Source organism: Oncorhynchus masou, chromosome 1 (genome assembly GCF_036934945.1).
Source record: "Oncorhynchus masou masou isolate Uvic2021 chromosome 1, UVic_Omas_1.1, whole genome shotgun sequence".
NCBI lineage: Eukaryota > Metazoa > Chordata > Actinopteri > Salmoniformes > Salmonidae > Oncorhynchus > Oncorhynchus masou.
The window spans coordinates 44,362,155-44,369,118 of record NC_088212.1 but is presented as its reverse complement, the minus strand read 5'-3'; positions in this window follow the sequence as shown (position 1 = coordinate 44,369,118).

Sequence of the window (6,964 nt, the reverse complement as noted above, 5' to 3'; positions counted from 1 at the left end):
AAGTACACCTTATGGAATAGCAGGGACTGTGAAGCAAACACAAAAATATAGGGGCAGCCATGCATACACACACGATAACATATGCACTATACTCACATGGATTTTGTATTCTACATATGTGGAATAGGGGCCTGAGAGAGCACATAGTGTGTTGTGAAATCTGTTATGAATGTAATGTTTTCAAAATTGTAGAACTGCCTTAATTTTGACAGACCCCTGCCTTGGCAGCAGCTTATGGGGATCCATAATAAATAAAAAATACAACTCTGAGTTTATTAGTCACATGCACCGGGTCGCAGATGTAATTGCAGGGTACAGTGAAATTCTTATGTTCCAAGCTTCAACAGTGCAGGTCAAAGAGATGTGAGTGAAACAATAATAATAGTAATAATACAAAGTAAAATAATAGGATGAAAAAATATAACACGGCATATACTGGATATATACAGTTGAGGTCGGAAGTTTACATTCACCTTAGCCAAATACATGGAATCTCAGTTTTCACAATTCCTGATTTTTAATCCTAGTAAAAATTCCATGTCTTAGGTCAGTTAGGATTACCACTTTATTTTAAGAATGTGAAATGTCAGAATAATAGCAGAGAGAGTGATTTATTTCAGCTTTCATCACATTCCCAGTGGGTCAGAAGTTTACATACACTCAATTAATATTTGGTAGCATTGCCTTTAAATTATTTAACTTGGGTCAAACTTTTCAGGTAGCCTTCCACAAGCTTCCCACAATAAGTTGGGTGAATTTTGGCCCATTCCTCCTGACAGAGCTGGTGTAACTGAGTCAGGTTTGTAGGCCTCCTTGCTAACACATTCTTTTTCAGTTCTGCCCACAATTTTTCTACAGGGTTGAGATCAGGGCTTTGTGATGGCCACTCCAATACCTTACCTTGACTTTGTTGTCCTTAAGCCATTTTGCCACAACTTTAGAAGTATGCCTGGGGTCATTTTCCAGTTGGAAGACCCATTTGCGACCAAGCTTTAACTTCCTGACTGATGTCTTGAGATGTTGCTTCAATATATCCACATAATTTCCCCTCATGATGCCATCTATTTTGTGAAGTCCACCAGTCCCTCCTCCAGTAAAGCCTCCTGTAGTAAAGCACCCCCACATCATGATGCTGCCACCCCGGTGCTACACGGTTGGGATGGTAATCTTCGGCTTGCAAGCCTCCCCCTTTTTCCTCCAAACATCACGATGGTCATTATGGCCAAACAGTTCTATTTTTGTGCTTCATCAAACCAGAGGACATTTCTCCAAAAGTACCATCTTTGTCCCCATGTGCAGTTGCAAACCGTAGTCTGGCTATTTTTATGGCGGTTTTGGAGCAGTGGCTTCTTCCTTGCTGAGCGGCCTTTCAGGTTATCTCGATATAGGACTCGTTTTACTGTGGGATATAGATACTTTTGTACCCGTTTCCTCCAGCATCTTCACAGGGTCATTTGCTGTTGTTCTGGGATTGATTTGCACTTTTCGCACCAAAGTACGTTCATTTCTAGTAGACAGATTGCATCTCCTTCCTGAGCGGTATGACGGCTACATGGTCCCATGGTGTTTATACTTGCGTACTATTGTTTGTACAGATGAACGTGGTACCTTCAGGCGTTTGGCAACTGCTTCCAAGGATGAACCAGACTTGTGGAGGTCTAAAAATTTTTTTCTGAGGTGTTGGCTGATTTCTTTTGATTTTCCCATGATGTCAAGCAAAGAGCCACTGAGTTTGAAGGTAGGCCTTGAAATACATCCACAGGTACACCTCCAATTGACTCAAGTTATGTCAATTAGTCTATCAGAAGCTTCTAAAGCCATGACATCATTTTCTGGAATTTTCCAAGCTGTTTAAAGGCACAGTCAACTTAGACCCACAGGAATTGTGATACAGTGAATTATAAGTGAAATAATCTGTCTGTAAACAATTGTGTCATGCACAAAGTAGATGTCCTAACTGACTTGCCAAAACTATAGTTTGTTACCAAGAAATGTGTGGAGTGGTTGAGAAAACAGTTTTAATGACTCCAAGTGTATGTAAACTTCTGACTTCAACTGTGTATAAATATATATACACTGTGCATTCGGAAAGTATTCAGACCCTTTGAATTTTTCCACATTTTGTTACGTTACAGCCTTATTCTAAAATTGATTAAATTATTTTCCCTCATCAATCTACACACAATACCCTATAATGACAGTGAAAACAGTTTTTTTTAGAAATGTAGGTTTAGAAATTAAAAACATACCCTTTTTGCATAATTACGAATCTCGAAATTGAGCTCAGGTGCATCCTGTTTCCATTGATCATCGTTGATGTTTCTACATCTTGATTGGAGCCCACCTGTAGTAAATTAATTTGATTGAACATGATTTGGAAAACTACACACGCGGCCAAAATAGCAATGAGGGGAGAGGTGACCAAGAACCCGAGGGTCACTCTGACAGAGCTCCAGAGTGCCTCTGTGGAGATGGGAGAACCTTCCAGAAGGACAACTATCTCTGCAGCACTCCACCAATCAGGCCTTTATGGTGGAGTGGCCAGACAGAAGCCACTCCTCAGTAAAAGGCACGACAGCCCGCTTGGAGTTTGCCAAAAGGCACCTAAAGGACTCTCAGAACATGAGAAACAAGATTCTCTAGTCTGATGAAATAAAGATTGAGCTCGGTTCAAGAGGACAAGTACATGAGTGTCTAGTTTGAGAAACAGACACCTCACAAGTCCTCAACTGGCAGCTTCATTAAATAGTACCCACAAAACAACAGTCTCAACGTCAACAGTGAAGAGGCGACTCTGGGATGCTGGCCTTCTAGGCAGAGTTCCTCTGTCCAGTGTCTGTGTTCTTTTGCCCATCTTAATCTTTTATTTTTATTGGCCAGTCTGAGATGTGGCTTTTTCCGTGCAACTCTGCCTCGAAGGCCAGCATCCCGAAGTTGCCTCTTCACTATTGATGTTGAGACTGGTGTTTTGCGGGTACTATTTAATGAAGCTGCCAGTTGAGTACTTGTGAGGTCTCTGTTTCTCAAACTAGACACTCTAATGTACTTGTCCTCTTGCTCAGTTGTGCATTGGGTCCTCTTTCTATTCTGGTTAGAGACAGTTTGTGCTGTTCTGTGAAGGGAGTAGTACACAGCGTTGTACGAGATCTTCAGTTTCTTGGCAATTTGTGCCATTGGACGTGCTATTGGAACACAAGAGTGATGGTTGCTGATAATGGGCATCTGTATGTAGATATTCCATTAAAAATCTGCCGTTTCCAGCTACAATAGTCATTTACAACATTAACAATGTCTACACTGTATTTCTGATCAATTTGATGTTATTTTAATGGACAAAAAATGTACTTTTCTTTCAAAAACAAGGATATTTCTATGTGACCCCAAACTTTTGTACGGTAGTGTATATAAACACTGCAAAAAAAAGAAACATCCCTTTTTCAGGACCCTGTCCTTCAAAGGTAATACGTAAAAATTCAAATAACTTCACAGATATTATAATGGGTTTAAACACTGTTTCCCATGCTTGTTAAATGAACCAGAAACAATTAATGAACATGCACCTGTGGAACGGTCATTAAGACACTAACAGCTTACAGCCGGTAGGCAATTAAGGTCATAGTTATGACAACTTAGGACACTAAAGAGGCCTTTCTACTGGCTCTGAAAAACACCAAAAGAAAGGTGCCCAGGGTCCCTGCTCATCTGCGTGAACGTTCCTTGGGCATGCTGCAAGGAGGCATGAGGACTGCAGATGTGGTCAGGGCAATAAATTGCAATGTCCATACCTTGAGATGCCTAAGACAGCGCTACAGGGAGACAGGACGGACAGCTGATTGTCCTCGCGGTGGCAGACCACGTGTAACAACATCTGCACAGAATCGGTACATCCAAACATCACACCTGCAGTACAGGTACAGAATGGCAACAACAACTGCCCGAGTTACACCAGGAAAGCACAATCCCTCCATCACTGCTCAGACTGTCCGCAATAGGCTGAGAGAGGCTGGACTGAGGGCTTGTAGGCCTGTTGTAAGGTGGGTCCTCACCAGACATCACCGGCAACAACATCGCCTATGGGCACAAACCCACCGTTGCTGGACCAGACAGGACTGGCAAAAGGTGCTCTTCACTGACGAGTCGCAGTTTTGTCTGACCAGGGGTGATGGTCGGATTCGCGTTTATTGTCGAAGGAATGAGCATTACACCGAGGCCTGTACTCTGGAGCAGGATCGATTTGGAGGTGGAGGGTCCGTCATGGTCTGGGTTGGTGTGTCACAGCATCATTGGACTGAGCTTGTTGTCATTGCAGGCAATCTCAATGCTGTGTGTTCCAGGGAAGACATCCTCTTCCCTCATGTGGTACCCTTCCTGCAGGCTCCTCCTGACATGACCCTCCAGCATGACAATGCCACCAGCCATACTGCTCGTTTTGTGCGTGATTTCCTACAAGACAGGAATGTCAATGTTCTGCCATGGCCAGCAAAGAGCCCGGATCTCAATCCCATTAAGCACATCTGGGACCTGTTGGATCGGAGGTAGAGCGCTAAGGACACCCCCCCAGAAATGTCTGGGAACTTGCAGGTGCCTTGGTGGAAGAGTGGGGTAACATCTCACAGCAAGAACTGGCAAATCTGGTAAAGTCCATGAGGAGGAGATGTACTGCAGTACTTAATGCAGCTGGTGGCCACACCAGCTACTGACTGTTACTTTTGATTTTGACATCCCCCTTTGTTCAGTGACACATTATTCCATTTCTGTTGGTCACATCTCTGTGGACCTTATTCAGTTTATGTCTCAGTTGTTGAATCTTGTTATATTCATACAAATATTTACACATGTTAAGTTTGCTGAAAATAAATGCATTTGACAGTGAGAGGACATTTCTTTTTTTGCTGAGTTGATATACACAAAAAGTATTTGCCCCCTTTCTATTTTTCTCTACTTTTGCATATTGTTTGATACTCAATGAATTTTGGCCCAATTTGACGTTTTGGAATGGCCGAGTCAAAGCCCAGACCTAATCCTAATTTAGAAGTTGTGGCAGGATTTGAAACTTGCAGCTCATGCTTGAAAACCCACAAGTTTTCTCCACAACAATGTGAGAGACTGATCAACAACTACAGGAAGCATTTGGTTGCTGTCATTGCTGCTGAAGATGGAACAACCAGTCATTAAGTGTAACGGGGCAATTACTGTTTCACACAGGGGAATTGGGTCTTGCATAACTATGTTAATTAAATAAAATAAGTATCCATTTTTGTTATTTATAAACTCAGGTTCCCTTTATCTAATATTAGGTTATGGCACTATATATTTACAATTATTTTTAAATTCTGTACAGTTGCTGCAGTTCGAAGGGGCAACGTTTGTAAACAAACGTGGGGCAGGAGGGGAACGGGGAACAGTTGTGGCTATTCGGCAACCTGAAGGTTTGGCCATTCAGTCTGTCAGTTTTTGCCACGATGCTCTTATTTTGAGTGATGAAAGCGGGAAGAACAGGACAAGAAGGATGTGAACAGTTTGGGGTTGCATGGGTTGTGAGGTGGGGGTTTGTTACTAAGCCGATAAATGACATCAGTCCGGACCTTTACCACCTAGGAAATGTGTGACTGGACCTTCTCAAATAATACTTGAGTGTCCCTGCCATAGAGTATGTGGTTTAACGTTTTGAATGTCCGGTAGTCTCTTCAAGACTAGAAGCACGGCATGTGAAGCTATTGCCTGAGGGATTCTGAGGCTACATTGTGGGGGTCAACCATAGAAGGGATACTGTGCCATCATGCAAGACAGTTCAGAACACAGTAGCTCTTGAAATCGCCACTAGAGGACACTATTGGTCAATTGTCCAGCAGTAACTTTGGCCTCATGTTAACAAAGATCAAATCAATTCAATTCAAGGGGCATGGGAAACATATGTTAACATTGCCAGAGCAAGTGAGGTAGATAATATACAAAAGTGAAATAAACAATAAAAATTAACAGTAAACATTTAACATACAGAAGTTTCAAAAGAATAAATACATTACAAATGTCATTATGTATATATACAGTGTTGTAACGATGTACAAATGGTTAATGTACAAAAGGGAAAATAAATAAGCATAAATATGGGTTGTATTTACAATGGTGTTTGTTCTTCACTGGTGGACCTTTTCTTGTGGCAACAGGTCACAAATCTTGCTGCTGTGATGGCACACTGGTATTTCACCCAGTAGATATGGGAGTTTATCAAAATCGGGTTTGTTTTCAAATTCTTTGTGGATCTGTGTAATCTTAGGGAAATATGTGTCTCTAATATGGTCATACATTGGGCAGGAGGTTAGGAAGTGCAGCTCAGTTTCCACCTCATTTTGTGGGCAGTGTGCACATAGCCTGTCTTCTCTTGAGAGCCATGTCTGCCTATGGCAGCCTTTCTCAATAGCAAGGTTATGCTCACTGAGTCTGTACAAAGTCAAAGCTTTCCTTAAGTTTTGGTCAGTCACAGTGGTCAGGTATTCTGCCACTGTGTACTCTCTGTTTAGGGCCAAATAGCATTCTAGTTTGCTCTGTTTTTTTGTTAATTACTTGACACATTGGAAATAATTATCTTTTTGTTTTCTCATGATTTGGTTGGGTCTAATCGTGTTGCTGTCCTGGGGCTCTGTGGAGTGTGTTTGTGAACAGAGCCCCAGGACCAGCTTGCTTAGGGGACTCTTCTCCAGGTTCATCTCTCTTTAGGTGATGGCTTTGTTATGGAAGGTTTGGGAATCGCTTCCTTTTAGGTGGTTGTAGAATTTAACGTCTCTTTTCTGTATTTTGATAATTAGCGGGTATCGGCCTAATTCTGCTCTGCATTATTTGGTGTTCTACGTTGTACATGGAGGATATTTTTGAAGAATTCTGCATGCAGATTCTCAATTTGGTGTTTGTCCCATTTTGTGAATTCTTGGTTGTTGAGTGGACCACTGACCTCACAACCATAAAG